Source organism: Mauremys mutica, chromosome 4 (assembly GCF_020497125.1).
Source record: "Mauremys mutica isolate MM-2020 ecotype Southern chromosome 4, ASM2049712v1, whole genome shotgun sequence".
NCBI classification, from domain to species: domain Eukaryota; kingdom Metazoa; phylum Chordata; order Testudines; family Geoemydidae; genus Mauremys; species Mauremys mutica.
The window spans coordinates 78822986-78838806 of record NC_059075.1 but is presented as its reverse complement, the minus strand read 5'-3'; positions in this window follow the sequence as shown (position 1 = coordinate 78838806).

The window sequence follows — 15821 nt, the reverse complement described above, 5'->3', positions numbered from 1 at the left end:
AGTTCAACCAGCTTTAACACAATCAGAATCTCCCAAATTCTATAGAAAAGATACTGCAGCACTTCTGAGTGTTCCTTCATGACTGGCATTGAGGAACATTGAAAGAGAAGTTAATCTTCAGTAGGATTATCAGAGTCACATATTATATTTGAGGAAATTGAAATATTTTGTGTCTTAATCTTGCTATTTCCTGTTTGGAGTGGGGATGAAAAGTAAAAAAGGAGCTGGAACTGGATTTTTAAAAATAGTAATCTTATACAATTGTTTGCATTGATATTCATCTAATTTAATGCAGCACAGCTGCAAGCTCCAATCTCATCTGTATCTCACATGAAAAACAGATTTAAACTCTTCTTTTTCAGAACAGTCATTGACTGTTTCTTGTTAGAATATAGATATTCAGGTCCGCCCGTAAAGGCCTATGCTTTAAGAATTTAGGTGTATTTTTATCACTTAACTAGTTATAGAGGTATAAAACAAAGAATCAAAATCACAAGTCTGCCTGTGTATGGGCCTTCTCCCACTAGGATAGTCTGAGGTCTTGTTCTTAGGCTAAGGCCTTTGGGCAGCCATAAACTGGGAAGCGTATGGTCACACCCTCACAATCCAAACCAGTCACATTGAAATAAGGTGGTGTTGGGCTGTTAGGAATACAATCCTGTCCTGATAATGCCTATCACCACCAGATAAAGAAACAGATCTTAAAATGGTTAAAGAAAACTTAGTTTGATAGCATCCTGTCTGGCAAGAAATCACTTGTCAATGGTGGGAAACCCTCATTTCTGTATTGTTTTATCTTTATGGCCCCACTTTTTTATTGTTAATCTGTCTGGTTCTCTAATTGTTTCTGTCTGCTGTATAATTAATTTTGCTAGGTGTAAGTTAATTAGGGTAGTGGGATATAATTGGTTAGATAATTATGTTATAATATGTTAGCATTGGTTAGATAGATTTCAGTAAAATGATTGGTTAAGGGATAGCTGAGAATGTTACTATATAAACTGGTGTCAAACAGGAAGTAGGTAGGGAAATTGGAATCATGCTTGCTGGAAATTAACCCCAATAAACATCGCATTGTCTGCACTTCAGACTTCTGGTCTTTTGCTGCTTGCTGTCTGCATTACAAGAACCAGGGAAGTGGGAGAGTGGAGGGAAAGCCCTCTAACATTGCTTCCTGAGACCAATTTTTCTTCTAAGGCCATGTCTACACTACAAACGTTTGCTGATGCAAGTTACGTTGGCATAAAGCCTCTGCGGTCAGTATATCACTTGTGGGTGTGTATACTTGGCTCCTAGTGTCAGCACTGTGCATGTCACAAGGTATGCTTTTATCAATGCATAGTGTGATGCACCATGAGTAGGTATTCCAGTGTGCATCCCACCACCATCCACATGCTGTCTTTTGGGAAGTTTTGGCAATACATGGTGGGGCAGAAACAAGTTGCACAGGGGTAATGGGGAGCAAGGAGGGAATCAATTTCCCAGCATTCAAAAGCCTCCATCACAATGTCATCATTATCCCATAATTTTCAAGCCTTTTTAAAAAATCGTACAAATCTGCACAGCCCTCTTCACTGTCCACTATCTCTGACAGAAGCCGGGAGCCTGCAGGGCTCTGCACTATTGTCATAAGCGTTGCAAGGACAGGATGTACAATCCTCTGGTATTTGCAGAGGCACATGAAGAACCGAATCAGTGGGGAACATGATGATTTCTTGGAGGACAGATTGCTGTGAGACATAGTGAGAACCAGTTTGAGGTTGTTGAAAATATAACCCCAAACCTTTGGAAAACTTTAAAGCTATAAATAAAAAACCACATTCTATTATCATCTGAACTATAATTAATGTACATCACACATTTAAATTATAGCCATGGGAAGGTGTTAGCGGTGAGGTGCATTAATATCTTTTACTTTTACTTTTCTATTTTACATATGGCTAGGATAATTGGCAAAGAAAGTCAACTTCAAGTGACTTTTTATACATTAAAATAATCCGCTTTTATTAAAGGGCTGCTGTATTCTGTAAAGTGACTTCTAAAAATGGCACCTTCTTACTCAGCAGATTTATCATCTATGTGTATTCAGAGCCAGAACTGCTTAAACAAACAAACAAACCCTACATTTTTGCAATTTTCACTCCTATCATCTCTACAGAATCAGCAGCATAACTTATTTATTATTTTTATTTGGCATTACAAAAAATATCAAAAATGAGGCTATGGTGGCAACACAGCTTTGAAGTATAATAAAATATTAAAAATCAAACTTGAGTACTATAAAAGTAAGATCTTTGGGACAAACCATCCTTTAATGTATGTCCACAGTCCTACAAACTGCTCCACATGGGCAGATCTCTATGCTTGTGCAGATTCCCACTGAAGCCAATAAGGCACTGTATAGGGGGAGGGAAAGGGGGGCTGCCCTCATGGAGCACTGAAGTAAGTGAGATTACTCACAGTATATAGAATTACACTTTTTTCAGGATTGGGGGCTATGTTTATACAATTTGTATAAAAGGAATCCAAATCCTGATTGGGGCTGCAGGTGTAACAAATAAAATAAATAATGCTGGGAGACCCTGTGTCTGATTGTTGCGATTACATGTTCTATCTAAGAGGGCAAAAACACAAAAAATTGTTTAGTAAAGTGTATACAAACTGTGTAATATTTATTCTCCATATTGGGTGGTTTACTGGCTATTTTGAAACAAGTCACTACAACTGATGCTTATCTAGGCTCCAGTCCTTCAAAACACACATCCACTTAACTTTATGCACCGAGTAGCCCCATTAGTATCAATTAAAATACTCACATGTCTAAAGTTGAGCACATGGTAAGTGTTTTGCAAAATCAATGCCCCCATTTGGCATCTTCTTCCACCTGTCCAGATAATTAGTGAAGAATAATAAAAAATATACATTTTAACACATTTTCTGATGGCTGAGATTTGAACTTGTGTTAACTATACATTTATGTAATGTATTAAGAAATCTGTAATCGAAAGGTCTCTAAGAAATGCAATTATCATCATCTATATTTCCTAAAGGCTTGTCCGCTCTTGGTGCTCATTCCTCACCTAAAGTCATAATCCTGTCTGTGTATCCTGTTTCTGTTCCTGTGGAAATGATTGTGATATCCCAGAAGATTATGGGACTATGGTACTGGAGGCACAGATCCTGTTTTCAGGCAAATTATCCAAGTAAATTAAAGAATAAGGAGAAAAGACAAAACAGAATGAGAAGCATTCAGCAGAATTCATTTGGAATAGAATAAAACCCACTTCATCAGATGCATGCAGAGGAAAATACAGCAGGAAGATATATATACACAGAGGACATGAAAAATGGGTGTTGCCATACTAACTATAACAAAAGTAATCAGTTTTTTTTCTCCTGCTGATAATAGCCCACCATACCTGATTACATTCATTATAGTTAGTATGGCAACATCCATTTTTATGTCCTCTGTGTATATATATATATCTTCCTGCTGTATTTTCCACTGCATGCATCCGATGAAGTGGGTTCTAGCCCACGAAAGCTTATGCTCAAATAAATTTGTTAGTCTCTAAGGTGCCACAAGTACTCCTCTTTCTTTTTGCTGATACAGACTAACATCGCTACCACTCTGAAAAAAGATCAATGGATTTTCTTTTGAAAGATTCCTCACAAATATGAAAACAGACATGTCCCATTCATGAATTAAAATTTACGTACTGCCAAGCATGAAATAATAATTTATCAGACCTACTTTTTAACATCACTAATTAACAGAAAAGGTATCTACTAGTTCAACCACATGATTGGGAATCAGGACACTTGTATTTGATTGCCAATTGCCACTGACTTATTGTGTGGCCTTTGGTAAAGCACTCAACTTCTACTTGCATCAGGTTCCCCCAAACATTTTGATCCTCTGGAAATAATACTGATCTATCACAGTAGGTAGGGTGCATGGGTTAAACTGATTAATAATTAGTGCAAAGTATTATTTTTATTCTATAAAAACTTTATTACAAATATGTTAAGATTGGATAGGTTAAACACTCAAAAGGCAGAAAATGACAATGCTAAGGTTTTTGCTTTCACAACCTCAACTCTCTCCTACTATATACATGCATTACAATGCAATATAATTACATGACCAATACAGATAGTAGAATAGTACACAAACTGATTTGCAAATATTTCCACAAATACAAAAAGTATGGTTAGTTCAGTGTTACTTGTGGAGGTAATATTATTTATTATTACTGTTGTGGTGCCTAGAGCCCCCAATGAGGATCTATTCATTCACCTAAGGACTAACATAGCTCTTATTATTATAGTACAGAGTACATTGTGGTAGGACTGTACAAATACATGAGACAATCCTTGTCCCAAAAGAACTCACAATCTAAAGTCCTAATCCTAAAGTCAGATCTCCTAGTGCAGACCCCTGTAACCCTGGGAGGGTCCATTTACCTCAGATACTTTTTTGATTTTACTAGGAACTCTGTTTCTCTACTAAATTACCTGTAATTAAGGCAATGTCAAGCCATTGTTGTTTGGCATGTTCAGCTTGTGCAATAGCAGCATCTTTCTCTGGAGCATGCTGGTTCAGCCTGTGCCACTTTTCTGTGTAGGGACAGACTCAGAGGTAAGAAGGGATAGATATGAAATGAACCCAGAGCTCTTAATGAGCAGAAATGAATGCTACTGCTGCAGTCACTTATTGATGCTATTTCTGTGGAATCACTGCAGTAACTTGTACATGGTGAGTAAAATGAAAAATTCCCACCTACTCAATGCACAGGCAGAGAGAGATTTAGAGAGTGCCGTCAGCAGACCTCCCATCAGCAGGGAATCCAAATTTCTCAGGCTAATGAAAAAAGGAGGTATTGATTCTTTTAATATCTCTAAAATCATAGTTGCCTCTCTTTTCTCAAAGCAACAGTACTTTGCAGTTCACTAGAAACAGTACCTTGCATTTTTCTACTTTGCACTTCCAACTAAGGAAGAGATGGTTACTTACTGAAACTGTGATTCTTCAAGAGGTGATGCAGACCTATACCACCTAGGTATGGGCAGACCCAGCTCACTGGAGCAGGAGAATTTTGCCTAGCAGTACCCACAGTGGAATGGCGCTCATGTCTTGTGGCCATAGCCTCTCCCCTGGATATATGAGGTAGTGCTGTCCTGACCCCCCTAAGTTCCTTCATACTGAATGCCCATGGACTAGACTCCGATGCAGAGGGGTTGGAGCTTGGGGTCGTGGAATATGCATCTCCATCACATCTCAAAGAACCACAATTGAAGTAAGTACAGTAACTGTTTCTTCTTCAAGTAGATGCAGCTATGTATTCCATTTAGGTAACTTACAAGCAGTACCCTTACCAGGAGGCAGGTCTCAGAGTCTACCTAAACGAGGACCGGAGGACCACCCTACTATCAAGGAGCAAATACTCTATGGCCTATTGTACATTTAGGAGTAATGCCCATATTCTGTAGCCAAGATGTCCTTTTCATGGTCACTGCTGAGGACATGACTCTGTTCGAAGTATCGCAATCTCCATTGTGAATTGTAACAAAGTCTTAGCCACCAAGCAGCCTTCAGTGATATATGCACGAAATTCCTCCCTTGAGGCTTTGCGCAGCTGGTCCACATATTGAGACATGGTATAAGGTGAAGAGTCACTCCTGTGCTAGGCTCCAGCCAATCCACAAGCCAGGAACTGTTCTGGTGACTCTCAGGGCACGTATATAATCCTCACAGGAGGAATAGAAGCTCAGTCTGCTCAATGTCACTTCAGGACTTGGAACTCTTTCCTGCCTGATAGTGGCAACAGACTCCCCAAGCCTTAGCCTAGTCCAGTCCTGCTCTTGCTTCCACCCTCTTACTAGTCTTGCTCCAGCCTTGCTCTCACTCCAACCTCACTCCAGGCCTGCTCTGGAAACCTGATTCTGGCTCTGGCTCCAGGCTCTGACCACTGGACTGACTGCAATGGCTCTGACCACTCAGCCTGACCATCTGCATTATGTTTCTGACACAGCTGTCCAGCTCAGAAAGTCATATTTGGACAGCAATGCCTGCTGGTTAGTAATGCGCATCTGCAAGGAAGAGGGGGTGTAAATCTTCCTACCCACGAGGTCCATCTGTTTAGAGTCCTTATCTTTGGGAGTGAACTTAAATCTGTCCTGCTGGGCTCTATTGTTAAGAGTGGTTAAACTGGGAGTTTGGGGCCGGATGTAAGTAAAAACCCTCAGATCCCTGCACAGGAATGAAGTAGAGTTTCTCCATGCACTTTGCAGTAGGCAATACCAAAGCTAGTGTGCTCCAGAGAAAACTTAGCAGGCTCTAGGAGCAAATTCTTAAGAGGGAGGGTGACTCTCCCAGGGGTAGATGGTTGCAAGATACCCAACAAGGTAGGGTATTCTCCTGCAGGAACTCTGCTTGAATATCCATGGAAGCAGCCACCTGCTGCAAAAGGTTCTGGTACACTTTGAAATCCTCCAATACTGAAGAAGAGGAAGAGCTAGGCCCTGCAGAATTGTCCAGGGACAAAGATGAAATGGTTAACTATGTCAGATCCAGATCGTGCTTCAGGACCAATGGACCTAGAGGGGATGACTCTGGAGGCTCCACGAGGGGACGGTTCACTGGTGCCTGGGCCTGTGGCAGATTGACAGTCACCTCCACAGGCGGCTCAGTGATCTTGCCTTAGAGCAAGATAAGGAGTGGGGCCTCTGTGACGGAGAAGCAGCCCACAGATTCCATGGAGACCACTGGTATGGATAGGACATTGATGGCCTGTAGGCACTGGGCCATGGGGCCCTGTCTTGACCACGAGATGAGCACCAATGCTGGTACGCACAGTACTCCATGAATGGCCCCCAAGGTGGGTCAGCTGATGGAGAATGGAAGAAGGAAGATTCCAACCCGGACACAGAGGAGTCTTGGGTTTCAGGGAATAAAGGCAGAGCCAGCCTAAGGGTGCAAACAACTGGTCTGACTCATCCATAGCCCAGAATGAAGGAGGAACTGGTGCCACTGGTGGAAATGGTACTGCTGGCCCCAAGTGTGCCTCCATTGTTTCTGTTCCAGAAGCAGTGCTGACTCTGAAGTCAGAAGCAGTACCAAATTTCAGAAAGAAATACCAAGAACTTTTCCCTAGCAATCTAAATTTAGCTTCCAAGACCTCTCCCCTTTGCCTCCCTAAATACCATTTGTACCAATATGTGCCATGACTGTGGGGTCTTCCTCACTAAGCACTAGATAGCCTGTCCTGATGTCTTCTTCTGTACCTGGCAGGCAAGATGAAGAATAGTTCTCACTGTCACCACATACCCAGCTAATGATATTTCTAATGCTCTAATCCCATAACACCACAGCCTATTTGCACCTCACAAACATTTCCCAATCTCCTAAACTGACCTCCAGGACCTCTTGTCCTCTTATATCAAGCCTATCTGTTGTGAAGTTATCTTGCTCTCCAACAGTGGTTTTCAACCTGTGGTCTGCAGACTCCAAGGGGTCTGAAGACTATGTCTGAGATTTCCAAAAGTGTCCACACCTCCATTTTAAATTTTTTAGGGGTTCAAAAATGAAAAAAAAGGTTGAAAATCATTGCTCTACACTATCCCTTCATGTTACCTCTATCAGGAATTCCATTGCTATCTGTTGGTCCAATTCAGCAACTCTCCTCACTACACCAAACTCCGAGGACTAAGAGCTGCTTGCACTGGGCACATGCATATATCACTTGGCCAAAGAAGTCATGCCTTTTCCCCTTATCCTGGTTACTTGATTGCTTGTCTTCTGCCTTCAGGGTTTTTACTTACTGACTGGGATATGTCTAACTTTGAGGCAAAGGTCTGTATTTGTTTTATAGGTTTTACTTTGTCCACTGGCAAATAATTGAGCAGTCAATTCCCCCATGGTGCTGGACTGCCCCACAGTACACATTGCTGTGTACTCATTCTGTCAGAACTTCATTCCATCAACTTGAACTATTTGAGAACAGAAGAAAAGGCTACATTAGCTGAATAATTTATTCACAACATATAATTTGGTCCACTCCCAAGTAGACCATGCTCTCTTTCCCCACCATTTTCTCTACAGGCATTCCCTTTACTGTATGTACCCCAGCGCAATTCACACACAGTTTGATATATATTTCAGTAGAATTGTTTGTACAGTACAGATTTACCTTATGAGTATCACAAGAAGTGACTTATGCTTCCTCCTGAGTCACTGCTGCAGTTAGTAGTCATAGCTGCAAAAACACAGCACATAAAACCAGACTGTTTTCTATCATCCAGGTGTGCTGATTCTTTCATTTAAAAAGCAAGATAAAGCAAGAAACATTATGGAAGAAGGCACAAGCACAAGAGTGAAGGAGACAGGAAGAGGTGAAGTTGGTTTATCGGAAGAAAGGAGGACAAGGAAGGGAGTAGCAGGAAATTAGGGCAGAGATTCTGGAGTGAACAGAGCTTAACGACTGCTCATGTTGCTTAACTGTCACACAGGTTCTGATCTTATTCCCATTGCCGTAAACATAAGTATGACTGAGTTTAGAGGAATAGATAGGCCCTTAATCTGTAAAGTGTTTTGTAATATATGTAGTATTAGAGATGCTATAGGAAACCATAATTTTATTCTGATGACCCAAATCCATATGTAGTACCCAGCTGACAGGTGACAATAAAGTCTGATATGTTGGTGGTAGAATTAAAAAACATGGTGGAATAGTGCACTAGTAAAATAAACTTTTTTTTTTCCTGCTAGAGATCAGGGATGATATTTTTGACATCAGAAATACAACTGAGTTTAATGAGGTTCTGCTTAGGCCCTAAAGGACAATTGTTGACATTTACAAAACAAATCACAAAATGTCCCCAGCTCTGCACAATGTCAAATCAACAGATCATATTTTGAGGAATCATTATTGTCTTTAATAGGTGGGACATGCATGTAGGCATGGAGACAGCAAGTTAGGAGAAGTGAAGTGCATTGAGTTAGAGCTGCATAGGAGAAGCTTGCACAGAATCTCCTCGCCTATGGAAGTGTTTAGTCCCTTGAGTTCATGAGCATTATATTCAACTACAAAATGGTTCAAAAGCCAGCATGCAATAACAAAACAATATTTTCCATAGTGTCCTCTAACATTGCACCCAGATATTAGCTGAATATCCAAAACATCACACCCATGTGAAATAGCTGCTTAAGGAACATATTGGAAGCCAAATCACCTGGAACTGGAGAAAGCACTAGAATAATGTATTCTGTAGGAAACTGCACTTCCTGAGAAGGTTGAATGGATGATCTCATAGGTCTTTTCCACTTCTCCCTCCTACAGTTTTGTAGAAGAAAAACAAAAATGCCCCGATTTTGTTTAGAAACCCCTCTGGCCCTATAGTATTTTATATTTAATTCAGCTTGCGGGTGGGCAAGTCCTGTCACTACTAAAGTTCTCAAGCTTTTCCATACCATCTGGAACAATCCACAATACAAATGCAATTGAAAATCCAGAATTCATCATAATTTTTGTAATTTACATCAGTTTAAATGTCATTAATTTTGGAAAGTCAGTTTATTTTCACCTAGAAATAAATATTAAAAAAAACACTTCATTTTTAATTTATTTTATAAAAGTAACTCTGGAAAAATCTCTCACGCTGTTCTTCTGTTCACTAGAGTAGCTGTGTGTAAATGTCAAGCTGTATTAAGCTGCATTATATGCTAACATTAAATTACTGCAAACTGCTGATATGCTTTTACTCATTATCTTGCTGGGACATCTGTCAATATTAATATGGTAAATGACTAAGCAATCATCCCTTGTAAATAAGTGTATCAGATCCAAATGCAGGCATCCTTTAAGTAATTAAATGGAAGTTTAGGAATAGGAGATTAACATACCAATTATTTTGAATGACATTGTTTATGCCCATTTTTACTCTATGAAAATTAATAGGTGGTTAAAATGCACATGGCAGGACAGAACAGGAATTCACCAGGATGACCTTTTGTTTCTTTTATTATTTAAAATATGATCTGGAGTTGTATCACCACACTAAAATGCTGAAGGCCCCTTAGATATTCTGCGGGGAGTCTAAAATAGGTATTCACAGTATCTCTAATTCTTCCATGAGGTCAATTCATTTTGTCTAGTAGCTAGAGCAGTGGGCTGGCAATCAGTTCTCCTGAGTTCTGTACCCAGCCATGCCAAATGCTCATTGAATGACCTTGGACCAATCAGTCAATATCTGTGTGTCTTACGTTTAACCACTTGGAAAATAGATATAATTTTAACCAACCTCATGGAGATTTATGAGGCTTAATTAATTATGTTTGCAAATGCTTTGAGATCACATAGATATGCAAATGTATTTAGCACACACACAAGGAGTATGGCAATGAAATAAATATGGGAAGGAACAATATTATGAGGCGAAAACTTACGCAGGAACAAATATGCTAGAATCACAGTGAGCCTCAACCACTAATCAAGCATCTGATCCACACAGCCAATAATATCACAGCAGTTTTACGGAGAAGGTGCCTATCCTTTGATATTTTGTTTGCCTGGAGCTCTGAAGTAGCTGTAAATGAGAACCTTATAGCCCTGACATATACAAGGCTGTGGTCCAATACTGTATTCTTATCTTTAGTTGCGTTTTGGGGACTTGCTCTCACTTGGGTCCCAAACCCAGTCTCAGTAACTGTATCCTTTCTGGATCTGGTAAAGTTCTTTAGTTTTGTTGTCCTGCATTCTAAATGCATATTAATCAAGACACTTCTCAAGGCAAGGCTCTCATGAATGCTCCACAACATTCTTGTTGTCTTTTTGGTATTTCAGACAGGCCAAAACCAAAATTACCAAGTGCAGACAAATCCAGTGGATATCTGTGGCCCTGAATCACAGGATCAGTAAAGACTTATCCACAATCCTTGCAGGCAGTTTGGAATCATCCTGTTAGTCATTGCTGATAATTCACATTATGGAATAATATACATAGCATGTCAAATGGCAGGGCTGCTGATAAAATTTACAGTAATAAACATGACACATATGCATCAAGAAGAAGCTCTTTTGTAGGAGTATTGGTCACATTATTCCTCTATGATATACAACACACCACTGTTCCTTAGTAATTTTGTCAGTGATCCAGCTGCTAGCTTTATTTACACTGTAAAATAGCTGCCTATCTCCAAGACTTCCTGGAGAAGGAAAAAGGCCCTTTAATGAAAGAACTATTGTGATTTGAGAACAAACCTATTTATTTCTTGAAATAAAAATGATACAACACTGCTCGTACGCTTCCTTCAGGAAACTCAATGCACTTTGCAAATGTGAATTAAGCTTTGTAATAGTCTCATGAGTGAGGCATTATTATAAATGTGGGTAAATTCAGGTACAGAGAAGCTAAGGATTAAAACATTGATTTGGGGTACTTCCAGTTTTGAATGCTCATCTTGAGACACAGCAGGCCTAATGTGCAGAAGTGCTGGATACCCAACTTCTACAACTTAAGGTAAGAGTTGCTCTGTGTGCCAAGGATCTTGAAAATACAGGTCCACATTCTTCAGTTTCAGCACCTAACCACAGAAGCAGCAAAAATCAGTGATTACTTTGGAAAATTTGGCTTTAGGGTTTTTTTTATTTTTTAAAAGAGCAGAGATTCATGCCACAGAAGTGCATGTGCACTTGTGAGCTTGCATTTGTGCAGCTCAGTCTCTGATGTGTGCATGCAAATTGGTTTTTCACAAGTCAACATCCCTGTTTATGCACTTGTATGCACATGTATCACTTGAACCAGCTTCCATTTAAGTCAAGGGAAAAATTCCCATAGACCTCAAGGGGAGCTGGATCAGGCCTTCTGCTGCTTCAATAGTAATGTGTAATCCTCTAATGTCTAGTCCCGCTTCTCATTAGGTACACATTTCTTCTGTGGCTCTTGCTAAGTTTTGGTAAGTGTTGCTAAGTTTTGGTTGTCTCATTATAGAAAGAAGCAATAAAAATATCCACAGAGTTTATGACAAGTTTGGGCAATGTAAACTGCTGGACAATAGCTTAAAGTAATCAGTTTGATGAATATGGTTGTCTCAAGAGGTGCATGACTAACACAAAACTGTGAGAGTGGCAAGGAAATAAGTTATCAGGGATTGATAAAAGTATGTAGGGGGCTTTGAATCATACTTGGAAGTATGATGTCCCTTCTTAAACAACCAATTTCTCATCAAGTGTTTTTGACATTAATATTCCTGTTGAGAAAATGGCACTCATCCTGAGGACAAAAGAGAATGTCACTTTAGAACACCATAGAGTGGAAGAGTACTTAGGGCCAGTGCAGATTGCTATAAATTCCAGAAAAATAAATGCTTTATATAAATAAGTGCTTTCTAAGGTAAAATAATACCACCTATGCAAAAATAAATACTTATATCAGCATGAAGTCTTACATTTTAAAAGAAATCACTGGAAACTATTTTTGGTTCTTAAACATGAAGTAATTCATGATAAAAATCTTACTTACATATTCTCCCTCTCCTTATCAAAATGAGCACGGAGTTCTTGTAAAGAACACTAAATCATTGAAATTAGAGATGGAAAAGATTTTAGGTTGTTTAGTACAAGCTCCAATTCCACTACTGTAAGTTATTTGGGCAGCATGTTTGCTATAGTCCTGCAAGGAGAGATTTGTGCAGTCTGTTTCATTTCTCAATTTCACCACAGATAGGACAGCAGGAGCAAAATAAAGCAGAATACTTGCTTTTGCAGACAACACTAAACTGGAAGGTGACAAAATCCCAGGAGGAAAGAGAAGATTCAAATGAATGTAGAAGGAGTGAGGAATCAACAAAGTTAAATTCAAACTGGAAAACTCAAGTTCATACACTTCGGGGCAGGGGATTTATTTGTAACAGAGAAATGTCTGGTGAGCAGTAATGCTGAGGGGAAAAAAGTTAATTGCAAAAGAAAGGAGTGAGCTAGATAGACCCTACAGTGTAATATGGTTGAAGAGGGAAGCTAGTGCCATACTGGGCTTAAAATGTAGAGGCATAGATCAAAGAGGTAACATTTACTCTCTGTGTAATGTTGGTCCACCATAGTTTTGAAACTACATATAGTTTCATTCACCCTAGTTCAAGAAATGTATCAGCAAATTGGGAGTGATTGCTGAGAAGGGCATGAACAGTGGTTAATAACTTAAAGGGAGGATTGGTTAGAACTACAGATAACTTGGCTCATAGTTAGGTACCATGGAGATGAATGATTCAGAAATACCTAAGTGCCAGATAGTGAGTCGTGATGTGATAAGTTTCCAAATATCAGAACATAGGAACATTAAGGGGGGTTAGGATGATTTTGATGTAGAGGGATGAAAATTAACCAGGAACAATGGGCTGGACATCAGGCAAAAATTCTTAACAATAAGGTCAGTTTGACTGGGGAACAGGTTCTCCAAGGGGAAAGTTATTCCAGTTTGGCCCAGACAGAATATTCAAGAAGTGGAACCATACCCTACGTAGATGGGAGGGGACTGGATGATCATAGATCTTTTCAGTCCTTAAATTCATTTTTAAAATTGTTTATGAACTAATAAAAACATTTGGTATTCTCTGACTCTAAATAGGTACGGTAAGAATAGGCAGGTAAGAATAGGCAGACACCACACACTTAGATGAACCTGAATTACCAGTGTGTAGTTTGGTAATAAAAGGACATAATACATTTTCAATGCTACAACGTTTCTGCCCCACCCCCACATTACTATTTAGTTTTTCTCTGGTGTTCAATACATTTTGGATGTCGGCGCTATTATGTTTTAAATTGTTTCCTGAGAGCATTCAATTGTCAACATCTAACTCCAAAGAGAGACTTTAAAATTGCTTGGTAAGAAAAAGCTTCTGTTCTTTTGAAATGAGCTATTTATAAAGGGAAAGAGGAGGTCTATTCCTTCAAGTCATAAGCTGAATCTTGCAAACAAAACTTCTGTCCAAGGCTTTACCCTGTTTATAGAAAATATGAGCCCAAAGCTAAGGCAAATACATCATCTGTCACACGTTCTAGCATTCAAATAGAGAAATGTGCAATATTGATACATGCAGATTCAAGGGAATAATCAAACCAGAACAGGAAGTTGGATGTACAGACAAGTTGCTCTATATTGAAAATAAATAACATTTTCCACTGACATGTTGAAAACTGTCTCTGCATAATAATGAAATGGTCCCTTAGAGTCCCCACCCCTCCACCTTACAGAGGAACCCACCCAAATCAATGTAAAGCCTAAACAATGTTTCACTTTCTTTGTTCTGCAATGGCAATGTAACCAGCTGATCATCTTAGCTTCAGGAAGGTTTCTACTCCTGCTGATCATGTTTGCTTCAGGGACCCACTTATAGTGAAGTCAGATATAACAATTCCAGTTAAGCGATGTGAAAGTCTCAGTAGTGTTAGTCTTTTGAAATGTATAAATTCCTCTTCCAGTGGAAGTGGGCAAGAAACAATCAGATTCTAACCTGAATTTCTCCAAATTTGTGGTGCTGGATGAGAATGGAGGACAGTGTTCAGATTCTCTGGTCTTGTTTGGGCCCATTATAGAGGTCAGACTATGCCATAAATTTCAGATTTGGAACTAGTTCCAGATCCAAACTTCCCCAAAGACCAGGTTGTTCAGACCTGATATAGTCCAGACCCATTTCTACATTTCAGCTAATATTTTCAAAAGATCTGTAAGGATGTAGAGGCCCAGTTCCCACTTGAAATTGATGGGAAGGCCCAAACCCATGTAGGCTGCTTTGAAAATCTCCGCCTACAGTTTTGGTAATAATTTTATTGTAAATTATCAGAGGGGTAGCCGTGTTAGTCTGGATATGTAACAGCAGCAAAGAATCCTGTGGCACCTGATAGACTAACAGACATTTTGGAGCATGAGCTTTCATGGGTGAATACCCACTTCGTCGGATGCAAGTAGTGGAAATACCAAAAACCTACCGACCACTATGCCTACCTTCATGCCTCCAGCTTCCATTCTGGGCACACCACAAGATCCATTGTCTACAGCCAAGCACTGAGGTACAACCGCATCTGCTCTAACCCCTCAGACAGAGACCAACACCTACAAAATCTCCACCAAGCATTCTCAAAACTGCAGTACCCGCACGAGGAAATAAGGAAACAGATCAACAGAGCCAGACGTGTACCCAGAAGCCTCCTACTGCAAGACAAACCCAAGAAAGAAACCAACAGGACTCCACTGGCCATCACATACAGTCCCCAGCTAAAACCCCTCCAACGCATCATCAGGGATCTACAACCCATCCTGGACAATGATCCCACACTTTCACAGGCCTTGGGTGGCAGACCAGTCCTCGCCCACAGACAGCCTGCCAACCTGAAGCATATTCTCACCAGTAACTGCACACCGCACCATAGTAACTCTAGCTCAGGAACCAATCCATGCAACAAACCTTGATGCCAACTCTGCCCACATATCTGCACCAGCGACACCATCACAGGACGTAACCAGATCAGCCACACCGTCACCGGTTCATTCACCTGCACGTCCACCAATGTAATATACGCCATCATATGCCAGCAATGCCCCTCTGCTATGTACATCGGCCAAACTGGACAGTCTCTACGGAAAAGGATAAATGGACACAAATCAGATATTAGGAATGGCAATATACAAAAACCTGTAGGAGAACACTTCAACCTCCCTGGCCACACAATAGCAGATCTTAAGGTGGCCATCCTGCAGCAAAAAAACTTCAGGACCAGACTTCAAAGAGAAACTGCTGAGCTTCAGTTCATCTGCAAATTTGA